Below are 23,746 nucleotides of genomic sequence, written 5' to 3' on the forward strand. Positions count from 1 at the left end.
AGTTCTAGCTCTGAATTACATATAAACGTATAGATATCACACAATCAATCACAGAAAGGAGGTAAATTCAAAAGAAAAAATTTTTTGGTAGATAAAATTATTTTCCACGATTTGATATTTTTAAATTAATAAATTCATATATTTATCTAAGTTTTAAGTGTGTAGTATACCCTCAATAAAAACTTGGATAAAGATGTGAGAAGCGATAAGAAAGCAAATGTAGAGAATGGGATAAACTTTCCTGGAAATTCTCTTGTCACAGTCCCCACCAACACACACACACACACACACACACACACACACTGAAATCAGAATAGAAAGTAGAAAATCCCATCCATTGTTTTCTTACTATCAAAAGTTCTAAATTAATAAAACATGATAGGATAAAACAAAAACTGATACTACACACATCCTATGTTACTTAAATAAGGAGAATTCAAATCTGTTTTGGAAGTTTAAAAGATAATGCTTATTTTAAATAACTTCTATTTCATGAAAGACTCCACAAACCAATAAGAGATTGAAAGAAGTTTGTAGTATAGGGTTAATATATCTAATTTACAAAAAGGATTCACAAATCAATAAGAAAATGACAAACAGCCTCTAAAAAACTTATGGGCAAATTACATAAACTATCAATTCACAGAAATGGAACAGAATGGAGAGCCCAAAAATAAACCCACCCACTTATGGTCAATTAATCTATGACAAAGGAAGTAAGAATATACAATGGAGAAAAGACAGCCCCTTCAGTAAGTGGGCTGGGAAAACCAGACAGCTACATGTAAAAGAATGAAATTAGAACATTCTCTAACACCATATACAAAACTAAACTCAAAATGGATTAAAGAGCTAAATGTAATACCAGATACCATAAAACTCCTAAAGGAAAATACAGGCAGAACACTCTTTGAAATAAAATTGTAGCAACATTTTTTTGAATTTGTCTCCTAAAACAAAGGAAATAAAAGCAAAAACAAACAAATGGGACCTAATTAAACTTAAAAGCTTTTGCACAGCAAAGGAAACCATCGATGAAACGAAAAGACAACCTACCAAATGCGAGAAAATATTTGCAGATGATATGACCAATAAGCGGTTAATATCCAACATGTATAAACAGCTCCTATAACTCAATATCAAAAAAACAAACAACCCATGGCACAGGGGCTGGGTGCTGAAACATGGGCTGCAGCAAACAAACTGGGGGAGAGGACTGGGGTTGGCTGTGCAGAGACTGCCCAAAGGGACTGAAGTGTGGTCTGGGCCACAACAGGGTGTGTGTAGGGTGCAGCCCAGATCTGCCATAAAATCCCCATTGTTAACACACATGCACACACACACACACACACACACACACAAAGTGAGGGGTGGGGCCCTGCCATAGCAGCCTCATTCTCAGTGTGCTCACAGCAGGTGCGGCTCCGCTTCTAGGAGCTCTGGGAGTGCGCAAATGCCCACACGCAGAGATGAGGCTAAAATCTGAGCAGATCCCCAATGCTGGAGACTTCAGAAGCAGGGCTGAAATCTGAGCCATGTCACAGCAGCTGTGTGGATTTATGCTGCTGGGGCTCTGAAAGTGTAGTGCCTGTGGGACACTGGAGCATATTACTGGCACTGGAGCAGGTCTGGTGTTAGCACTGGTGGGCTTTGTGGGCACTTGCATGTGGAGGTGGGGCTGGGGTCTGGGCTGATTCCATAGCTCTCATGGGCAGATCCCCATGCTGGACTTCAGTGGCTCTGTGCTGGCGGCTTTGTGAGCACAGCACCTGAGGGACATCCTGGCCGATTGCCTGCATTCCCAAGGCTGAGGGCAGTGCCAACAACACTGTACTTTGTAAGCTCACACAAGTGACACCACAGAGTGCATTTCCTGGTGGACAGCTCCTGAGGAGGAACACTCAGCGGCTCCTATCCCAGAAGGAGCAATCCAGTCCCACCTACCTCACACTGTAGCTTAGAATTGAATATGGGGGCTTCTACTCCAACAACTGGGGAGCAGACCCTGCCCCTGACAGGGCTGTGACAACCACAGAGCAAACATGAGGTCCCGTTCATGATCCAGTGCAGGCTCTGGTTACCACAACAACAATCACACCCCCTCTCAAGGGGATAACAGCCAGCACACACTGAGAAAAGAAGCAGCAGGCATCCATACTAAAAACAGCCCTTGCACCAAAAATATTAGACTCACGCAGGCTACACAGGGATGCTCCCACATAAAAACAGCCTTTCAAGACCACAGTAGATAACTGTTTTTCGTAAACTCATAGTCAGAGAAATATAAATAAAATGAAGAAACAGAGAAACCACTTGCAACTAAAAGATCAAGAGATTTCCCCTGAAAGAACAATGAAATAGCCCTTGCCAGTCTACTAGACCTTGAGTTCAAAAAGGAGGTAATAAAAATACTGAAGGAATTAAGCAAGGATACCAACAGAAATGCAGATTACTGTAAAAACGACATAGAAACTATAAAGAGGAGCCAACTAAAATTAGAAAACTCATTTGCCAAGAAGAAAGCTGAACTAAAGGCAATAAATAGCAAACTGAATAATGCAAAAAACAAATAAGTGATCTGGAAGACAGAATAATGAAAATCACCCGATCAGAACAAAAGACAGAAAGACACATGAAAACAATATATGAGACCTATGGGATAATTTAAAGCATGGCAATCTATGCATAATAGGGATCCCAGAAGGAGAAGAAAGAGAAAAGGTGATCAAAAATATATTTGAAGAAATTATGGCTGAAAAATTCCCAAACCTAAAGAAGAAAACAGATATCCAGGTACAGGAAGCACAGATGGTCCCAAACAAGATGAACCGAAACAGACCTACACCAAGACATATTATAATTAAAACAGCAAAAGTTAAAGATAAAGAGAAAAAAGTTGATTACAAGGGAACTCCTGTAAGGCTATCAGCTGATTTTTCTACAGAAATGCTGCAGGCCAGAAGGGAATGGCAAGATATATTCAAAGTCTTGAAAGGGAAAAACGTGCAACCTAGGATACTCTACCCAGTGGGATTATTGTTTAAAATAGAAGGAGAGATAAACAATTTCTCAGACAAGCAAAAACTAAAAGAATACAGCAATACTAAACCTATGCTAAAAGAAATATTGAAAGGTCTTCTCTAAATAGAAAAAAAGCAAGAATCTATAGGAAAGACAATCACAATTGGAAAGTAAATCATTTAAATAAGATAAATGTTTTTTGTGAAAGCAATTATAACTATAAACAGATAAATATGAAGATGTAAAAGAGGCCATCAAAATCATAAAATGTGGGGAAGGGGAGTAAGAAAACATAGACTTCTTTTTTTTTAAGAATATTTGAACGTATATGACTATGAGTCTAAAGCAGGTATATAGTAATGGGTTAATGTACTTGAAAACCAGGGTAACCACAAATCAAAAACACAACAGATTCACAAAAACCAAAAAGAACTCGTGCATAATTTTTAAAAACCCATCAAACCAAAAAAGTAGAAAGAAAAAGAAACAGAAGAAATACAAAATCAACTGGAAAACAAGGTTTAAAATTGGAATAAATCCCTATCTATCAATATTTACCTTAAATGTCCATGAAGTAAATGCTGAAATCAAAAGACAGAGTGGCAGATTGGATTAAAAAAACAAGAGCCTCCAATATACTGCCCACTTTAGAGCGAAGGACACACATAGATTGAAAGTGAGGGGATAGGGACTTCCCTGGTGAGGCAGTGGTTAAGAATCCGCCTGCCAATGCAGGAGACATGGGTTCGATCCCTGGTCTGGGAAGAACCCGCATGTTGCAGAGCAACTAAACCCGTGCACCACAACTACTGAGCCCATGCACCACAACTACTGAAGCCCGTGCGCCTAGAGCCTGTGCTCCACAACAAGAGAAGCCACTGAAATGAGAAGCCCGTGCACCACAACAAAGAGTAGCCCCCACTTGCCACAACTAGAGAAAGCCTGCACGCAGCAACAAAGACCTGACACAGCCAAAAAAAAAAAAGAGAGGGGATAGAAAAAGATATTCATGCAAATGGAAATGACAAGAACAGGGTAGGAATACTCATATCAGACAAAATAGACTTTAAGACAAAGGCCACAAAGAAAGATAAAGAGGAACAATATATAATGATAAAAGCATCAATACAAGAAGAGGATATTACACTCAATATATATGCAACCAATATGATCACCTAAATACATAAAACAAATACTAACAAAGAGAGAAATTGCTGGGAATAAAATAACAGTAGGAAACTTTAACACTCCACTGACGTCAATGGACAGATCTTCCAAATAGAAAATCAACAAGGCAACAGAAATACTAAATGATACAATAGAACAGGTAGACTTAATTGATATTTTCAGGACATTATATGCCAAAAACCCCCAGAATACACATTCTTTTCAAGCGTGTGTATTTCAGAATACACACGGAACATTCCTTAGGATACACCACATACGAGGACACAAAACAAGCCTCAACAAACTTAAGAGGATAGAAATTATTTCAAGGTCTGCGCTCTGGGCTCGACTGAGGCTCCCTGGCTGCTTGCGCTTTTCGCTCCTTCTCCAAGATGGCGGCAGTCAGCGCACTGAGGCAGGATCCGGGTGAGCCTAGTGAAGATTGCTTTGATGGTGATCACAGCTTTGAGGACATAGGGCTAGCTGCTGGCTGAAGCCAACAAGAAAAGAAACGTTCTTACAAAGATTTTTTAAGGGAAGAGGAAGAAATCACTGCTCAGGTCAGGAATTCTTCCAAGAAGAGGTTAAAGGACAGTGAACTTTACTTCCTGGGGATGGACAAGCACAAGAAGAGGAAGCACTCCTCTGATGATTACTACTACGGAGGACAGTGATTCTTGTTCTGAGTGCCGATAAACCAGGGTGAAGGAGGAGAGAGGTAGAGGGCTGGTATTTTGGAGGATTCAGCATAGAAGAACAGTCTTCATTTGTGATACACCAGATATTTCGTCTTTGGAATCATCACAGAAGAAAAAGAAAAAGTCCAGCCCTCAATCTGCTGATACAACTATGGACCTGTTGAAAGGGATCACTTCCCCTCTGGCAAAAGACACCAAGCCCCCCAAAAAGACAGGAGAAAAGTCCTCCAGTTCTTCAAGCCATTCAGAGAGTAAAAAGGAACACCACAGGAAGAAAGTCAGCGGAAGCAGTGGGGAGCTGTCCCTGGAGGATGGTGGTTCCCACAAATCCAAAAAATGAAACCGCTCTATGTGAACACTGAGACACTGACCCTTTGGGAGCCTGATGGGTTAAAGATGAAACTTATTCTCTCACCAAAGGAGAAGGGAAGCAGCTCAGTTGATGAGGAGTCTTTTCAGTACCCCTCTCAACAAGCAACTGTGAAAAAATCCTCTAAGAAGTCAGCTTGAGATGAGCAAGGTGCTTTACTCCTAGGACACGAGTTACGGAGCTTTCTGAAAACAGCCTGGAAGAAGCACAACTCATTCTCAGATTCACGTTCGTCTCCTGGCCCTGATGCCTCCCAGTTCCCAGAATCCCACAGTGCTAACCTTGATCTTTCAGGGCTTGAACCTATTCTAGTAGAATCAGGCTCCTCCTCTGGCGGGGAGCTGGAGGCTGGGGAGTTAGTGATTGATGATTCTTACCGGGAAATCAAGAAGAAAAAGAAGTCAAAGAAGAGCAAAAAGAAGGACAAGGAGAAGCATAAAGAGAAGCGACACTCCAAGTCTAAGAGAAGGTCAGGACTTCATGCTGCTGCAGTGGGAGAGGTCCCAGCGCTGCCCGGCCCTCCGCCCAGCATCCCGTACACTGGAGCAGCCGCCCCTCCCCCACGTTTCCTGGTCTCCACACAGATAGGCACAGTGAGAAAAAAAAGAGAGAAGGACAAAGAGAGAGACAGAGGAGAAAAGCCAAAAAAGAAGAACATGTCGGCCTACCAGGTGTTCTTTAAGGAGTATCGTGTAACCATTGTGGCTGACCATCCAGGCACAGATTTTGGGGAACTGAGTAAAAAACTGGCTGAGGTGTGGAAGCAATTGCCAGAGAAGGACAAACTGATTTGGAAGGAAAAACCTCAGCATCTGCAACACAAACAGAACAAAGCAGAAGCTACAACTGTGAAAAGAAAAGCATCCAGCTCAGAAGGTTCCATGAAAGTGAAAGCTTCCTCTGCAGGAGTACTGTCACCCCGAAGAAATCCCCACCCACCAACGTGCTATTATTACCCGCCTCACCAGACAAAGCCCCCGAGACAGAGCCTGTCAACGTGGCCGCTCATCTCCAGCTGTTGGGAGAGTCCCTGAGCCTCACTGGACACCACCTGCAGGAAACCGAGGGCATGGTGGCTGTGTCTGGCAGTTTGTCAGTGCTTCTGGATTCCATCATCCGTGTGCTTGGCCCCTTGGTGTGTGTGACCACACAACTACCTGAGCTGAATGGCTGTCCCAAACAGGTCTTGTCAAACACACTAAACCACACTGCTTACATCATGCCTGGACCATGACAGCAAAGACTCCTGGGACAGAAACCTTATCTTGCCTGTTGCTGGCTTGTGTATATGTGACTGCTCCAGAGCCCTTCACTGGCCTCTGGGTGCAGGTTTTAAATTTTTATATATATGCATAATGTGTATATATATGTATATATAACGTATAATATATACATAGGACTGTAACTACTTTCCTTTTAATAATTTTATGAAATGGCAAAGGTTTAGCCAAGAGGAAACCTTGGCATGAATATGGGCTTGGGATTATTTCTTCTCCTGTGGTGGATAAATCTGCCTTAAAAATCAATGAAGACCAGGGGAGGAACCAAGATGGCGGAGCAGAAGGACGTGCTCTCACTCCCTCTTGCGAGAACACCAGAATCACAACTAGCTGCCGGACAACCATCGACAGGAAGACACTGGAACTCACCAAAAAAGATACCCCACATCCAAAGACAAAGGAGAAGCCACAATGAGACGGTAGGAGGGGAGTAATCAGAGTAAAATCAAATCCCATAACTGGTGGGTGGGTGACTCACAGACTGGCGAACACTTATACCACAGAAGTCCACCCACTGGAGTGAAGGTTCTGAGCCCCACGTCAGGCTTCTCAACCTGGGGGTCCGGTAACGGGAGGAGGAATTCCTAGAGAATCAGACTTTGAAGCCTAGTGGGAATTGATTGCAGGACTTCGACAGGACTGGGGGAAACAGAGACCCCACTCTTGGAGGGCGCACACAAAATAGTGTGTGCATCAGGACCCAGGGGAAGGAGCAATGACCCCGGGGGAGACTGAACCAGACCCACCTGCTAGTGTTGGAAGGTCTCCTGCAGAGGCGGGGGGTGTCTCTGTTTCACCGTGGGGAAAAGGACACTGGCAGCAGAAGTTCTGGGAAGTACTCCTTGGCGTGAGCCCTCCCAGAGTCTGTCATTAGCCTGACCAAAGAGCCCAGGTAGGCTCCAGTGTTGGGTTGCCTCAGGCAAAACAACCAACAGGGAGGGAACCCAGCCCCACCCATCAACAGTCAAGTGGATTAAAGTTTTACTGAGCTCTGACCACCACAGCAACAGTCAGCTCTACCCACCACCAGAGCCTCCCATCAAGCCTCTTAGCCTCAACCACCAGAGGGCAGACAGCAGAAGCAAGAAAAACTTTAATACTGCAGCCTGTGCAACAAAAACCACATTCACAGAAAGATAGACAAGATGAAAAGGCAGAGGGCTATATACCAGATGAAGGAACAAGATAAAACCCCAGAAAAACAACTAAATGAAGTGGAGATAGGCAACCTTCCAGAAAGAGAATTCAGAATAACGATAGTGAAGATGATCCAGGACCTCGGAATAAGAATGCAGGCAAAGATCGAGAAGATGCAAGAAATATTTAACAAAGACCTAGAAGAATTAAAGAACAAACAAACAGAGATGAACAATACAATAACTGAAAAGAAAACTACACTAGAAGGAATCAATAGCAGAAGAACTGAGGCAGAAGAACGGATAAGTGACCTGGAAGACAGAATGGTGGAATTCACTGCCGCAGAACAGAATAAAGAAAAAAGAATGAAAAGAAATGAAGACAGACTAAGAGACCTCTGGGACAACAATTAAACACAACAACATTCGTATCATAGGGGTCCCAAAAGGAGAAGAGAGAGAGAAAGGACCAGAGAAAATATATGAAGAGATTATAGCCAAAAACTTCCTTAACATGGAAAGGAAATAGCCACCCAAGTCCAGGAAGCACAGCGAGTCCCGTACAGGATAAACCCAAGGAAAAACACGCCAAGACACATAGTAATCAAATTGGCAAAAATCAAAGCCAAAGAAAAATTATTGAAAGCAGCAAGGGAAAAAAGACAAATAACATACAAGGGAACTCCCATAAGGTTAACAGCTGATTTCTCAGCAGAAACTCTACAAGCCAGAAGGGAGTGGCATGATATACTTAAAGTGATGAAAGGGAAGAACCTACAACCAAGATTACTCTACCCAGCAAGGACCTCATTCAGATTCCATGGAGAAATCAAATGCTTTACAGACAAGCAAAAGCTAAGAGAATTCAGCACCACCAAACCAGCTCTACAACAAACACTAAAGGAACTTCTCTAAGTGGGAAACACAAGAGAAGAAAAGGACCTACAAAAACAAACCCAAAACAATTAAGAAAATGGTCATAGGAACATACATATCAATAATTACCTTAAACGTGAATGGATTAAATGCTCCAACCAAAAGACACAGGCTTGCTGAATGGATACAAAACCAAGACCCATATATATGCTGTCTACAAGAGACCCACTTCAGACCTAGGGACACATACAGACTGAAAGTGAGGGGATGGAAAAAGATATTCCATGCAAATGGAAATCAAAAGAAAGCTGGAGTAGCTATACTCATTTCAGATAAAATAGACTTTAAAATAAAGAATGTTACAAGAGACAAGGAAGAACACTACAAAATGATCAAGGGATCAATCCAAGAAGAAGATATAACAATTATAAATATATATGCACCCAACATAGGAGCACCTCAATACATAAGGCGTCTGCTAACAGCTATAAAAGAGGAAATCGACAGTAACACAATAATAGTGGGGGACTTTAACACCTCACTTACACCAATGGACAGATCATCCAAAATGAAAATAAATAAGGAAACAGAAGCTTTAAATGACACAATAGACCAGATAGATTTAATTGATATTTATAGGCCATTCCATCCAAAAACAGCAGACTACACTTTCTTCTCAAGTGCGCATGGAACATTCTCCAGGATAGATCACATCTTGGGTCACAAATCAAGCCTCAGTAAATTTAAGAAAATTGAAATCATATAAAGCATCTTTTCTGACCACAACGCTATGAGATTAGAAATGAATTACAGGAAAAAAAACGTAAAAAACACAAACACATGGAGGCTAAACAATACGTTACTAAATAACCAAGAGATCACTGAAGAAATCAAAGAGGAAATCAAAAAATACCTAGAGACAAATGACAATGAAAACACGACGATCCAAAACCTATGGGATGCAGCAAAAGCAGTTCTAAGAGGGAAGTTTATAGCTATACAAGCCTACCTAAAGAAAAAAGAAAAATCTCAAGTAAACAATCTAACCTTACACCTAAAGGAACTAGAGAAAGAAGAACAAACAAAACCCAAAGTTAGCAGAAGGAAAGAAATCATAAAGACCAGAATGGAAATAAATGAAATAGAAACAAAGAAAACAAGAGCAAAGATCAATAAAACTAAAAGTTGGTTCTTTGAGAAGATAAACAAAATTGATAAGCCATTAGCCAGACTCATCAAGAAAAAGAGGGAGAGGACTCAAACCAATAAAATTAGAAATGAAAAAGGAGACGTTACAACAGACGCCACAGAAATACAGAGCATCCTAAGAGACTACTACAAGCAACTCTATGCCAATAAAATGGACAACCTGGAAGAAATGGACAAATTCTTAGAAAGGTATAACTTTCCAAGACTGAACCAGGAAGAATCAGAAAATATGAACAGATCAATAGCAAGTAATGAAATTGAAACTGTGATTAAAAATCTTCCAACAAACAGAAGTCCAGGACCAGATGGCTTCACAGGTGAATTCTATCAAACATTTAGAGAAGAGCTAACACCCATCCTTCTCAAACTCTTCCAAAAAATTGCAGAGGAAGGAACATTCCCAAATTCATTCTATGAGGCCACCATCACCCTGATACCAAAACCAGACAAAGACACTACAAAAAAAGAAAATTACAGACCAATATCACTGATGAATACAGATGCAAAAATCCTCAACAGAATACTAGCAAAGAGAATCCAACAACACATTAAAAGGATCATACACCACGATCAAGTGGGATTTATCCCAGGGATGCAAGGATTCTTCAATATACGCAAATCAATCAATGTGATACACCATATTAACAAATTGAAGAATAAAAACCATATGATCATCTCAATAGATGCAGAAAAAGCTTCTGACAAAATTCAACACCCAGTTATGATAAAAACTCTCCAGAAAGTGGGCACAGAGGGAACCTACCTCAACATAATAAAGGCCATATACGACAAACCCACAGCAAACATCATTCTCAATGGTGAAAAACTGGAAGCATTTCCTCTAAGATCAGGAATGAGACAAGGATGTCCACTCTCACCACTATTATTCAACATAGTTCTGGAAGTCCTAGCCACGGCAATCAGAGAAGAAAAAGAAATAAAAGGAATACAAATTGGAAAAGAAGAAGTAAAACTGTCACTGTTTGCAGATAACATGATACTATACACAGAGAATCCTAAAGATGCCACCAGAAAACTACTAGAGCTTATCAATGAATTTGGCAAAGTTGCAGAATACAAAATTAATGCACAGAAATCTCTTGCATTCCTATACACTAATGATGAAAAATCTGAAAGAGAAATTAAAGAAACACTCCCGTTTACCATTGCAACAAAAAGAATAAAATACCTAGGAATAAACCTACCTAGGGAGACAAAAGACCTGTATGCAGAAAACTAGAAGACACTGATGAAAGAAATTAAAGATGATACCAACAGATGGAGAGATATGCCATGTCCTTGGATTGGAAGAATCAATATTGTGAAAATGACTATACTACCCAAAGCAATCTACAGATTCAATGCAATCCCTATCAAATTACCAATAGCATTTTTTACGGAACTAGAACAAATCATCTTAAAATTTGTATGGAGACACAAAAGACCCCGAATAGCCAAAGCAGTCTTGAGGCAAAAAAATGGAGCTGGAGGAATCAGACTCCCTGACTTCAGACTACACTACAGAGCTACAGTAATCAAGACAATATGGTACTGGCACAAAAAGAGAAACACAGATCAATGGAACGAGATAGAAAGCCCAGAGATAAACCCACGCACCTATGGTCAACTAATCTATGACAAAGGAGGCAAAGATACACAATGGAGAAAAGACAGTCTCTTCAATAAGTGGTGCTGGGAAAACTGGACAGCTACATGTAAAAGAATGAAATTAGAACACTCCCTAACACCATACACAAAAATAAACTCAAAATGGATTAGAGGCCTAAATGTGAGACTGTACACTATAAAACTCTTAGAGGAAAACATAGGAAGAACACTCTTTGACATAAATCACAGCAAGATCTTTTTTGATCCACCTCCTAGAGTAATGGAAATAAAAACAAAAATAAATAAATGGGACCTAATGAAACTTCAAAGCTTTTGCACAGCAAAGGAAACCATAAACAAGACGAAAAGACAACCCTCAGAATGGGAGAAATTATTTGCAAACGAATCAACGGACAAAGGATTAATCTCCAAAATATATAAACAGCTCATTCAGCTCAATATTAAAGAAACAAACAACCCAATCCAAAAATAGGCAGAAGACCTAAATAGATATTTCTCCAAAGAAGACATACAGATGGCCAAGAAGCACATGAAAAGCTGCTCAACATCACTAATTAGTAGAGAAATGCAAATCAAAACTACAATGAGATATCACCTCACACTAGTTAGAATGGGCATCATCAGAAAATCTACAAACAACAAATGCTGGAGAGGGTGTGGAGAAAAGGGAACCCTCTTGCACTGTTGGTGTGAATGTAAATTGATACAGCCACTATGGACAGTATGGAGGTTCCTTAAAAAACTAAAAATAGATGTACCATATGATCCAGCAATCCCACTACTGGGCGTATTCCCAGGGAAAACCATAATTCAAAAAGACACATGCACCCCAATGTTCATTGCAGCACTATTTACAATAGCCAGGTCATGGAAGCAACCTAAATGCCCATCGACGGATGAATGGATAAAGAAGTTGTGGTACATATATACAATGGAATATTACTCAGCCATAAAAAGGAACGAAATTGAGTCATTTGTTGAGACGTGGATGGATCTAAAGACTGTCATACAGAGTGAAGTAAGTCAGAAAGAGAAAAACAAATATCATATATTAACGCATGTATGTGGAACCTAGAAAAATGGTACAGATGAGCCGGTTTGCAGGGCAGAAGTTGAGACACAGATGTAGAGAACAGACATATGGACACCAAGTGGGGAAAACTGCGGTGGGGTGGGGATGGTGGTGTGTTGAATTGGGCAATTGGGATTGACATGTGTACACTGATGTGTATAAAATTGATGACTAATAAGAACCTGCAGTATAGAAAAAGAAACAAACAAAACAACTAATACTAAACTTTCATTGGGTTATTTGTATGGAAATATATTAATATAAATGTTTCAGACATTACATGAAATTTCTAAAAATCTTATATGTTTTGGTATAATAAGTCATAATTCTAGTTATTACTTTAAAATGTATATCTCAGAAATAACTAAATTTCCTTGTCAATTGCATTATTATGAACTTTCATCAAATCTTTAACCGTGGTCATTTTTAAGTCTTTTGTCATTTACAGACAGTTCTGGGTGTACTCTGATGCTTTTGCAAATATGTTCCTATAAAAGGGTTTCATCTTCAAGGAATTCATGGAAAAGACTCTTGACAAGTTCAGGTTTCTGGTAACTGACTGTACTGCTGAACTGAATGAATAAGCATTTTCAGAACTCTAATGAAAAACTGATGAACTCATAAAAGTGCTAACAAAAGATCAAGATGAAAAAAAAATTACATGGGTCTGAGTGAACTGATGAGGAGGATTATAATTTTTGGACTTTCTGTTTGAATTAAAAAAAAAAATCCCACAAGGACTCAGAGGCAAAGAATATACAAATCAATTTTCACTGCAAAGTAAAGGAGCTGTTACAGTGGAGGATTACTGGACTGAATGTCAATATTATGATACAGTATGAGTGTGTTTCATGTTTGGTAATTGCAATCATTGTTGCTTTTGTTGTGGTCATCCATTTACAATGCTTGGTGTCAGTCTATTTATCTCTTGTAAAAATAAAATACAGTGTGTGTGTGTGTGAAAAAAAAAGAACAAACAAACAAAATAATGGAACCAGTCCCAACAAAGGAGACTAGGAATGGGTCAGGATTAGCCAACCTCAGAATTTGCCAGATATTCTAAACCAATTATTCGTCATTTTTGTCTAGAATGGGTGCTGAATTCCATCTAAAGACTTTTCAACATTAATTAATATGACCATTTTTCCCTTCATTGATATAATGAATTATGCTGATAGATTTCCTTTGTATCTCATTATCCTTGCTCTCTTTGGCTAAACCCTACTTGATCATAATTATTGTTTTTTCATTGCTGGATTCCATTTGCTAATACTTTTATTCAGAATTTTTGCATACATATTAATAAATAAAATTAGTCTATAGTTTTCTCTATACTAAAAAAAAAAAAATCAATGTAACTTGGGGGCTGGGGGCTTGTTCTGGATGTCAAGTGCATCGCTTTAAGGTCAGCCAAAATGTGATTTTTTTCCAAACTCAACTGTACCTTCAGACCCATCACTGACCATTTGCCTTACCTGTCCTACAGTCTGAAATGCAATGGGAAAGATTATGGGAAGACGTCAGTTAACTGAGAGTACAAAGCTTTTCAACTTGAAGTGACCTAGGTGGGAGGTGATAACATCGTTCCCATCTGAAAGTTGTTGCGATGGCTTAAGTGAACTTAGTAGGGGGGTTCATCCCAATTCCTGCTCTGCCAGTGTCCATGTCTCAAAACTTATTGTAATCATTGGTACCATTGGCAGCCTCAGTCGGAGCCAAGGAGATTTGTGAGCCCTGGAGAGGGTAAGGCCATCAATGCCACCAGCTGAATGGCCTATATTGTGAGCTGACCCACAGCATTTGGTCTGCAGAGCTAAGAGCTGGTATCTTACATTGGCAGCGTCAGCTTAGCTCACAGTTCTGCTGCTTAGTTGCTTGGTGGGTGTGGAAGGTGAGCTTTGCCCAGCCTGATTCCTGGGTTCATCTCATTGGCTCCCCTGCTGGGCAGATACACAGTGTTCTGCATTCCACACTTAAGCAAATTGCAAAAAAAGTACTCTATTCTCATGTAGGTTTGTTTATGTGCGTGTGTGGATGTGTTTTAATTATGTGTATTTAACTCTTTAAACTCTCTTAGATTTTAACTTATCCTGTAAATTTCTGTATATATAATTTAAAAACAAGAGCCTCCACCAGCAACAGCATGTGGAAGATACAGATTTGTCATTTCTTCCTCCCCTCCTTCCTCTGGTCTCCTCTGCAAACTCCAAATTATCTACACTTTCAGGTACTGTGCCTCGAAAAGGAATCATATTGAGATTCTAGTTTGTTTTACAACTGAACAATGTCAAGACACTAAATAAAAAGGACTGTTACCATTACCAGCTGCCCTTATTTCCAAAGAACCAGATTTTTGCTTCCCAGTTCCAAAAAAAACAGTTGAGGGCTTCAGGGTTGTTTTTAAATTTGGTTTGAGAGTCCACATCAAAACCAGGCTCTGAGGTGACTGCTTTCTTCCCTTGGCCTGGATGGAGCACCGTAGTATCAAAGTAGATCTTTGAGGAAAGTGCCGCCAGCCTGCATCCTATTTAATTCCTTCCTTTCTTCCCACCAGTGTGGTCACAGGGCTGTGTCTCTTAAAGGTATTCTGGCTGCTGAATGCCATTCTCACCTCAGAGCAGTTTTGAGATTTAACTGGGGAAACAGAAGGAAACAGGAATGTTTGGGAACCAAAATCACGAAGAGCAGAAATCCTGGTTTGAGTTTGTGTGTTAACACCTGTCCCACGCCTCCTCTGTACCCATGTCAGTTTCCTGTTTGACACAGAGTATCAAGGAAGGGCCTCAGAGACATGGATTAGTACAGAAAGAAGCCAATCCTACCACTGTCATTTGTACACATTAATGAAGTCCTGATGAGGACCTGATTTTTGTTTGTTTGTTTTCCTTTAAAATCCAACCCTACTGTATTTGTATTTAAAATTTGTACACATTTGTATAATAATCTGTTCCTTGTGGTATTTGGTACTGTTAGAGGAAAACCTTTGGATTCAAACCTTCTTGCAGTTTTTATATCATTGTTTTATTTTGTTTTTTAAATAAATTCTAGCAGTTTGATCCAAATACCATTACAGTTGTATAAAGAAATAAAATTTTGTACTTACATTATTAAAAATCACGTTTTTAATATTTGTAAATAAAAAAAATTATTTCAAGCATCTTTTCTGACCACTATGGTATGAAATTAGAAATCAACCACAGAAAGAGTAATAAGAAAAAAAAAAACAAACCACGATTATATAGAGATTAAATAACATACTACTAAAAACCCAATGGGTCAATGATGAAATCAAAGAGGAAATTTAAAAATACCGTGAGAAAAATGACAATGAAAACACAACCATACAAAATCTATGGGATGCAGCAAAAGCAGTCCTAAGAGAAGCTCATAGCAATAGAGGTGGTCCTCAAAAAGCAAGAAAAATCTCAAATAACCTAACCTACCACCTAAAAGAAAAAAGGACAAACAAAACCTAAAGTTGGCAAAAGGAAGGAAGTAATAAAGATAAGAGAGGAAATAAATTCAGAGGTTAAAAAAACAATAGAAATAGTCAATAAAACCAGGAGCTGCTTTTCTGAAAGGATAAACAAAATCGACAAACCTCTGGCCATGCTCACCAAGAAGAAAAGAGAGAGGACACAAATAAACAAATTAAGAAATGAAAGGAGAAATAACTGACACCATAGAAATATGAAAGACCATAAAACAATACTATGAACAATTATATGCCAACAAACTGGACAACCTAGAAGAAATTGACAAGTTTCTAGAAACATACAGCCCACCAAAAACTGAATCAAGAAGAAGTAGATACTCTGAACAGAATGATCACTAAAAGTGAAATAGAAACTATATAGAAAAAAACCCACAAACAAAACCCATAAACTTCCCAGCAAACAGAAGTCCAGGACTGGTGGCTTCACTGGGGAATTCTATCAAACGTACTAAGAACTTATACCAATCCCTCTCAAACTCTTCCAAAAGAAAAGATACACTTAATAAACAAAAGTCCAGGACCAGATGCCTTCGCAGATGAATACTACCAAACATTTAGAGGAGAGTTAACACCTATCATTCTGAAATTGTTCCAAAAAACTGCAGAGGAAGGAACAGTTCCAAATTCATTAAATGAGGCCATCAACACCCTGATACCAAAACCAGACAAAAAAAAAAATCACAAAAAAAGAAAATTATAGGCGAGTATCACTGATGAACATAGATACGAAAACCCTCAACAAAATACCAGCAAACCGAATGCAACAATACATTAAAAAGATCATACACTATGATCAACAGGGATTTATCCCAGGGATACAAGGATTTTTCAATACCTGTAAATCAATGTGATATACAACATGAATAAATTGAAGAGTAAAAATTAAAAGACCATCTCAATAGATGCAGAAAAAGCTTTTAACAAAATTCAACACCCATTTATGATAAGAAAACAAAAAACCTCTCCAGAAGGTGAACATAGAGGGGACATGCCTCAACATAATAAAGGCCATATATGGCAAACCCATAACTAACATCGTAATAGTGAAAAGCTGAAAGCATTTCCTCTAAGATCAGAAACAACACAAGGATGTCCATTCTCGCCACTTTTACTCAACATAGTTTTGGAAGTCCTAGCCATGGAAATCAGAGAGGAAAAAGAAAAGAAATTCAAACTGGAAAAGAAGAAGTAAAGTTGTCACTGTTTGCAGATGACATAATACTACACATAGAAAATCCTGAAGACGCTGCCAGAAAACTACTAGAGCTCATCAATGAATATGGTGAAGTTACTGGATACAAAATTAATATACAGAAATCTGTTGTATTTCTATACACTAATAATGAAATACCAGAAAGAGAAATTAAGAAAACAATCCCATTTACCACTGCATCAAAAAGAAAAAAAAAAACCTACTAATAAACCTACCTAAGGAGGCAAAGAAACTGTTTTTGAAAACTATAAGATGTTGATGAAAGAAACTGAAGATGATACAAACACATGGAAAGATATACCATGTTCTTCCTGGATTGGAAGAATCAATATTGTCAAAACAACTATACTACCCAAGACAATCTACAGATTAATGCAATCCCTCAAATTACCAATGGCATTTTTCACAGAACTAGAACAAAAATTTTGTAAATTTGTATGGAAACACAAAAGACCCCAAATAGTCAAAACAACTGAGAAAGAAGAACAGAGCTGGAGGAATCACACGTCCTGACTTCAGACTATATTACAAAGCTACGGTAATCAAAACGGTATGGTACTAGTACAATAACAAACATATAGATCCATGGAACAGGATAGAAAGCCCAGAAATAAACCTACGCACTTATGATCAATTAATTTATGACAAAGGAGGAAAGAATATACGATGGAGAAAAGACAGTCTCTTCAGTAAGTAGTGCTGGGAAACTTGGACAGCTACATGTAAAAGAATGAAATTAGAACATTCTCTAACAAAACATACAAAAATAAACTCAAAATGTATTAAAGACCTAAATGTAAGACCTCTTACAGGAAAACACAGGCAGAACACTCTTTAAAATAAATCACAGGAATATTTTTTTGGATCCATCTCTTACAGTAATGAAAATAAAGATGAAAACAAATGGGACCTAATTAAACTTAAAAGCTTTTGCACAGCAAAGGAAACCATAAACAAAATGAAAAGACAACCCACAGAATGGGAGAATGTATTTGCAGATGATGCAACCAACAAGGGATTAATTTCCAAAATATACAAACAGCTCATACAGCTTAATATCAAAAGAATAAACAACCCAATCAAAAAATGGGCAGAAGACCTAAATAGACATTTTTCCAAAGAAGACATCCAAATAGCCGACAGGCACATGAAAAGATGCTCAACACTCTTAATTATTAGAGAAATGCAAATCAAAACTACGATGAGGTACCACCTCACACCAGTCAGAATGGCCATCATTAAAAAGTCTACAAATAATAAATGCTAGAGAGGGTGTGGAGAAAAGGGAGCCCTCCTACAACGTGGGAGGAATGTAAATTGGTACAGCCATTACAGAGAGCTGTATGGACGTTCCTTAAAAAAATAAAGTTATCTTATGATACTACAATCCCACTCCTGGGCATATACCCGGAGAAAACTCTCATTTGGAAAGATACATGCACCCCAATGGTCATAACAGCACTATTTATAATAGCCAAGACATAGAAGCAACCTAAGTATCCATCAACAGATGAATGGAAAAAGGAGATGTGGTATATATATACAATTGAATATTACTTAGCCATAAAAAGATAATGAAATAATGCCATTTGCAACAACATGGATGGACCTAGAGATTATCACATTAAGTGAAATAAGTCAGAGAAAGACAAACATATGATGTCACTTATATGTAGCATCCAAAAAAATGCTATCAATGAACTTACGTACAAAACAGAAATAGAAACAAACTTGTGGCTGCCAGAGGGGATAGTGGGGAGATAAGTTGGGAGTTTGGGATTAATGTATACACACTACTATGTATAAAAGAGATAAACAGCAAGGACCCACTGTATAGCTCAGGTAACTATATTCAGTGTCTTGTAATAATGTGTAGTGGAAAAGTATATGAAAAAAATATATGTATCTGAATCATTTTTTTACATAAATAAAATACTTAGGAATAAACCTGATCAAGGAGATGAAAGATTTATACACTGAGAACTATAAAATATTGATAAAGCAAACTGAAGATGAGAAATGGAAAAATATCCCATGCTCTTGGGTTAGAAGAATCAATACTGTTAAAATGGTCATATCTACAAATTTAATGAGATCCCTATCAAATTACCCATGACATTTTTCACAGAACTAGAAAAAATAACCCTAAAATTTACCTGGAACCACAAAAGAACCAGAATTGTCAAAGCAATCCCAAGGAAAAAGAACAAAGCTGGAGGCATAACCCTCTGAGACTTCAGACACTACTACAAAGCTACAGTAATCAAAACAGTGTGGTATGGGCACAAAAACAGACATATGGGTCAATGGAACAGAATACAGAGTCCAGAAATAAACCCACACACCTACAGTCACTTAACCTTTGACAAAGGAGGCAAAAATATACAATGGAGAAAAGACAGTCTCTTCGGCAAGTGGTTTTGGGAAAGCTGGACAGCTTCATGTAAATCAATGAAGTTAAACACTCACTCACACCATACACAATAATAAACTCAAACTGGCTTAAAGTCTTAAATATAAAACATGCCACCATAAAACTCTTAGAATACAACATAGGCAAAACATTCTCTGACATAAAATCATACCACTGTTTTCTTAGGTCAGTCTCCAAGGCAACAGAAATAAAAGCAAAAATAAATAAATGGGTCCTAATCAAACTTACATGTTTTTGCACATCAAAGGAAACCATAAACAAAATGAAAAGATAACCTATGGACTGGGAGAAAATATTTGCAAATGATGCAGTCAACAAGGGCTCAATTTCCAAAATATACAAACACCTCATACAGTTCAACAACAAAAAAACCAAACACCCAATTAAAAAAATGGGCAGAAGACCTGAACAGACATTTTTCCAAATTGGAAATGCAGATGGCCAACAGGCACATGAAAAGATGCTCAACATCGCTAATCGTCAGGGAAATGCAAATCAAAGTCACAATGAGATATTACCTAATACCCATCAGAATGGCTAGCATCAAAAAGAACACAAACAACAAATGTTGGGAAAGTTGTGGAGAGAAGGGAACCCTTTTACACTGTCAATGGGAAAGCAAATTGGTGCAGCCACTGTGGAAAACAGTATGGAGGTGTCTCAAAAAAAACCCCTAAAAACAGAGCTACCATATGACCCAGGAATTCCACTCCTGGGTATATATCCGGGAAAAAAAAAAAACAAAAAACACTCACTAACTTGAAAAGATACGGGCACCCCAATGTTCATAGCAACATTATTTGCAATTGCCAAGACACGGAAGCAACCTAAGTACCCACCAACAGATGAATGGATAAAGAAGCTGTAGTACAACATATCTGCAAAATGGAATACTACTCAGCTATAAAAAAAAAAATGAAATTTTGCTATTTGCAGCGACATGGATGGACTTGAAGGGCATCATGCTAAGGGAAATAAGTCAAAGACAAATACTGTATGATATCACTTATATGTGGAATCTAAAAATACAACAAACTAGTGACTATAACAAAAAAGCAGCAGACTCACAGATACAGAGAACAAACTAGCAGTTACCAGTGAGGAGAGGGAAGGGGGGAGGAGCAATATAAGGGTAGAGGATTAAAATGTACAAACTATTAGGTATAAAATAAGTTGTAAGAATATATTGTAGGTTGAGGGGCAGGGCCTTGGGGGGCTCTGGATGGAGTGGGTGGTGGAGGTGGTAGGAAGCGGAGCCCAGAGTGCCAGGAAAACCTTGGACACTTTTCTACCATGCTGACGGCATTCTAAATATATTTGTCAGTTTTCCCAAATTTTAACTGAAGAAAGCCTTAAGAATTTATGCTTAACGACTAAAGTGTGACTGCCAATTATCAGGCTTTCAGGATGAATCTGGAAAACCTCATCAAGCTGGAACTCCTAACACTATTCAGTATTATCAAAGGAGAGCTTGAAGCAGGGAAACTTGTTATAGAAGCTTTAAAGAATTAGCTGAAAGAGTCTTGAGGTCTGCTCTCTGCCATGGGGGCAGGGGCTGAGGGCACAGCCAGCAGGCAGTGCACCATGGGCTCTGAGGCAGCCCACTGAAAGTTAAAGAAATATTAATAGAAGATGGCAGAGTAGGACTTGAGTTCACCTCCTCTCACAAAAACACCAAAATCACGATTAACTGTTGAATATCCATCGACAAAAAAGACTGGAACCTACCAAAAAAGATATTCTACACTCAAAGACAAAGAAACGAGACAGTAGGAAGGGTGCATTCACGATACAATCAAATCCCATACCTGCTGGGTGGGTGACCCAGAAACTAGAAAATAACTATATCGCAGAGGTTCTCCCACAGGAATGAAAGTTCTGAGCCCCACGTCGGGCTCCCCAGCTTGGGGGTCAGGCATTGGGAGAGGCCTCCCAGAGCATTTGGCTTTAAAGACCAGCAGGGTTTCATCGCAGGAACTCCACAGGACTGGGCAAAACATAAACTCCACTCTTGTAGGGCACACAGAAGGTCTCATGCACACTGGGACCCAGGGAGAAAGAAGTGACTTCACAGAGGCCTGGGCCAGACCTACCTGCTGGTCTTGGAAGATCTCCAGGGATGCAGGGGGCAGCTGTGGCTCACTGTGGGGACAAGGACACTGGTGGAGGAGGTACCTGGGAGTACTCACTGACATGAGCTCTCCTGGAGGCAGCCATCTTGACACCAAGACCTGACCCCACCCAACAGCCTGTAGGCTCCAGTGCTGGCATGTCTCAGGGCAAACAACCAGCATGGTGGGAACACAGCCCCACCCATCAGCAGACAGGCTGCCTAAAGTCTTCTGGAACCCACAGGCACCTCTAAACACACCCCTTGAAACGGCCATGCCCACCAGAGGGACAAGACTCAGCTCTACCAACCAGAGGACAGGCCCCAGTTCCTCCCACCAGGAAGGCTGCACAAGCCTCGTAGACCAGCTTCACCCACCAGGGGGCAGACACCAGAAGCAAGAAGAATTATAATCCTGCAGGCTGCAGAACACAGAAAGTTAAGACAAAATGAGATAGCAGAGGAATATGTTACAGACGAAGGAACAAGACAAACCCCAGAAGAACAGCTAAGTGAAGTGGAGATAGAAAATCTACCTGAAAAAGAATTCAGAGTTATGATAGTAAAGATGATCCAAGATCTCTGAAAAAGGATGGAGGTACAAACCAAGAAGATACAAGAAATGTTTAACAAAGATCTAGAAGAGATAAAGAACAGAGTTGAACAATACAATAACCGAATTGAAAAATAAAGTAGAAAGAATCAATAGCAGAATAAATGAGGCAGAAGAATGAATAAGTGACCTGGAAGACAGAATGGTGGAAATCACTGCCACAGAAGAGAATAAAGAAAAAAGAACGAAAAGGTATGAAGACAGTTTAAAAGACCTCTGGGACAACATTAAATGCACCAATATTCACATGATAGGGGTCCCAGAAGGCAGAGAGAGAGAAAGGGTCTGAGAAAACATTTGAAGAGATAATAGCTGAAAACTTCCCTAGGGGCTTCCCTGGTGGCACAGTGGTTGGGAGTCTGCCTGCCGGTGGTGGGGACGCGGCTTCGGGCCCTGGTCCGGGAGGATCCCGCGTGCTGCGGAGCAACTGGGCCCGTGCGCCGGGGCTGCTGACCCTGCGCTCTGGAGCCTGAGAGCCACAACTGCTGAAGCCCATGTGCCGTGACTACTGAGGCCCGCGTGCCTTAGAGCCTGTGCTCTGTGGTGGGAGAGGCCACCGCAGTGAGAGGCCCACGCACCGCGGCGGGGAGTGGCCCCCGCTCGCCGTGGCTTGGGGGGCCAGCGCAGCCAAAAATAAATAAATAAATAAATAAAACAAAAACCAAAAACTTCCCTAATATGGGAAAGGAAACAGTCACCCAGTTAGAAGAAGCACAGAGAGCCCCACACAGGATAAACCCAAGGAGGAAAACACCAAGACACATTAATCAAATTGACAAAAATTAAAGACAAAGAGAAAATATTAAAAGGAACAAGGGAAAAGCAACAAATAACATACAAGGGAATCCCCATAAGGTTATCGGAGGATTTTTCAGCAAAAACTCTGCAGGCCAGAAGGGAGTGGCACAATATATTTAAAGTGATGAAAGGGAAAAACCTACAACCAAGAACACTCTGCTCAGCAAGAATCTCATTCAGATTTGAAGAAGAAATCAAAAGCTTTACAGACAAGCAAAAGCTAAGAGAATTCAGCACCATCAAACCACCTTTACAACAAATGCTAAAGGACACTGTTGGTGGGAATGTAAATTGATACAGCCACTATGGAGAACAGAATGGAGATTCCTTAAAAAACTAAAATACGACCCAGCAATCCCACTACTGGGCATATACCCTGAGAATACCATAATTCAGAAAGAGACATGTACCACAATGTTCATTGCAGCACTATTTACAAAAGCCAGGACATGGAAGCAACCTAAATGTCCATGGACAGATGAATGGATAAAGAAGATGTGGCACATATATACAATGGAATATTACTCAGCCATAAAGAGAAACGAAATTGAGTTATTTGTGGTGAGGTGGATGGACCTAGAGTCTGTCATACAGAGTGAAGTAAGTCAGAAAGAGAAAAGCAAA

At 39.6% G+C, this 23,746-nt stretch overlaps 1 protein-coding gene and 1 pseudogene across 1 annotated transcript in view; one reads left to right on the forward strand and one right to left on the reverse strand.

Annotated features, from left to right (window-relative positions):
- The window catches only part of SLC25A32 (solute carrier family 25 member 32), a 55,919-nt gene that overhangs the window by 13,669 nt on the left and 18,504 nt on the right, over positions 1 to 23,746 (reverse strand). The gene's annotated exons all lie outside the window — the stretch shown is intronic.
- LOC137751584 (HMG domain-containing protein 4-like) lies at positions 4,684 to 6,567 on the forward strand (annotated as a pseudogene).

This window comes from Eschrichtius robustus, chromosome 17, assembly GCF_028021215.1.
Source record: "Eschrichtius robustus isolate mEscRob2 chromosome 17, mEscRob2.pri, whole genome shotgun sequence".
Taxonomy (NCBI): domain Eukaryota; kingdom Metazoa; phylum Chordata; class Mammalia; order Artiodactyla; family Eschrichtiidae; genus Eschrichtius; species Eschrichtius robustus.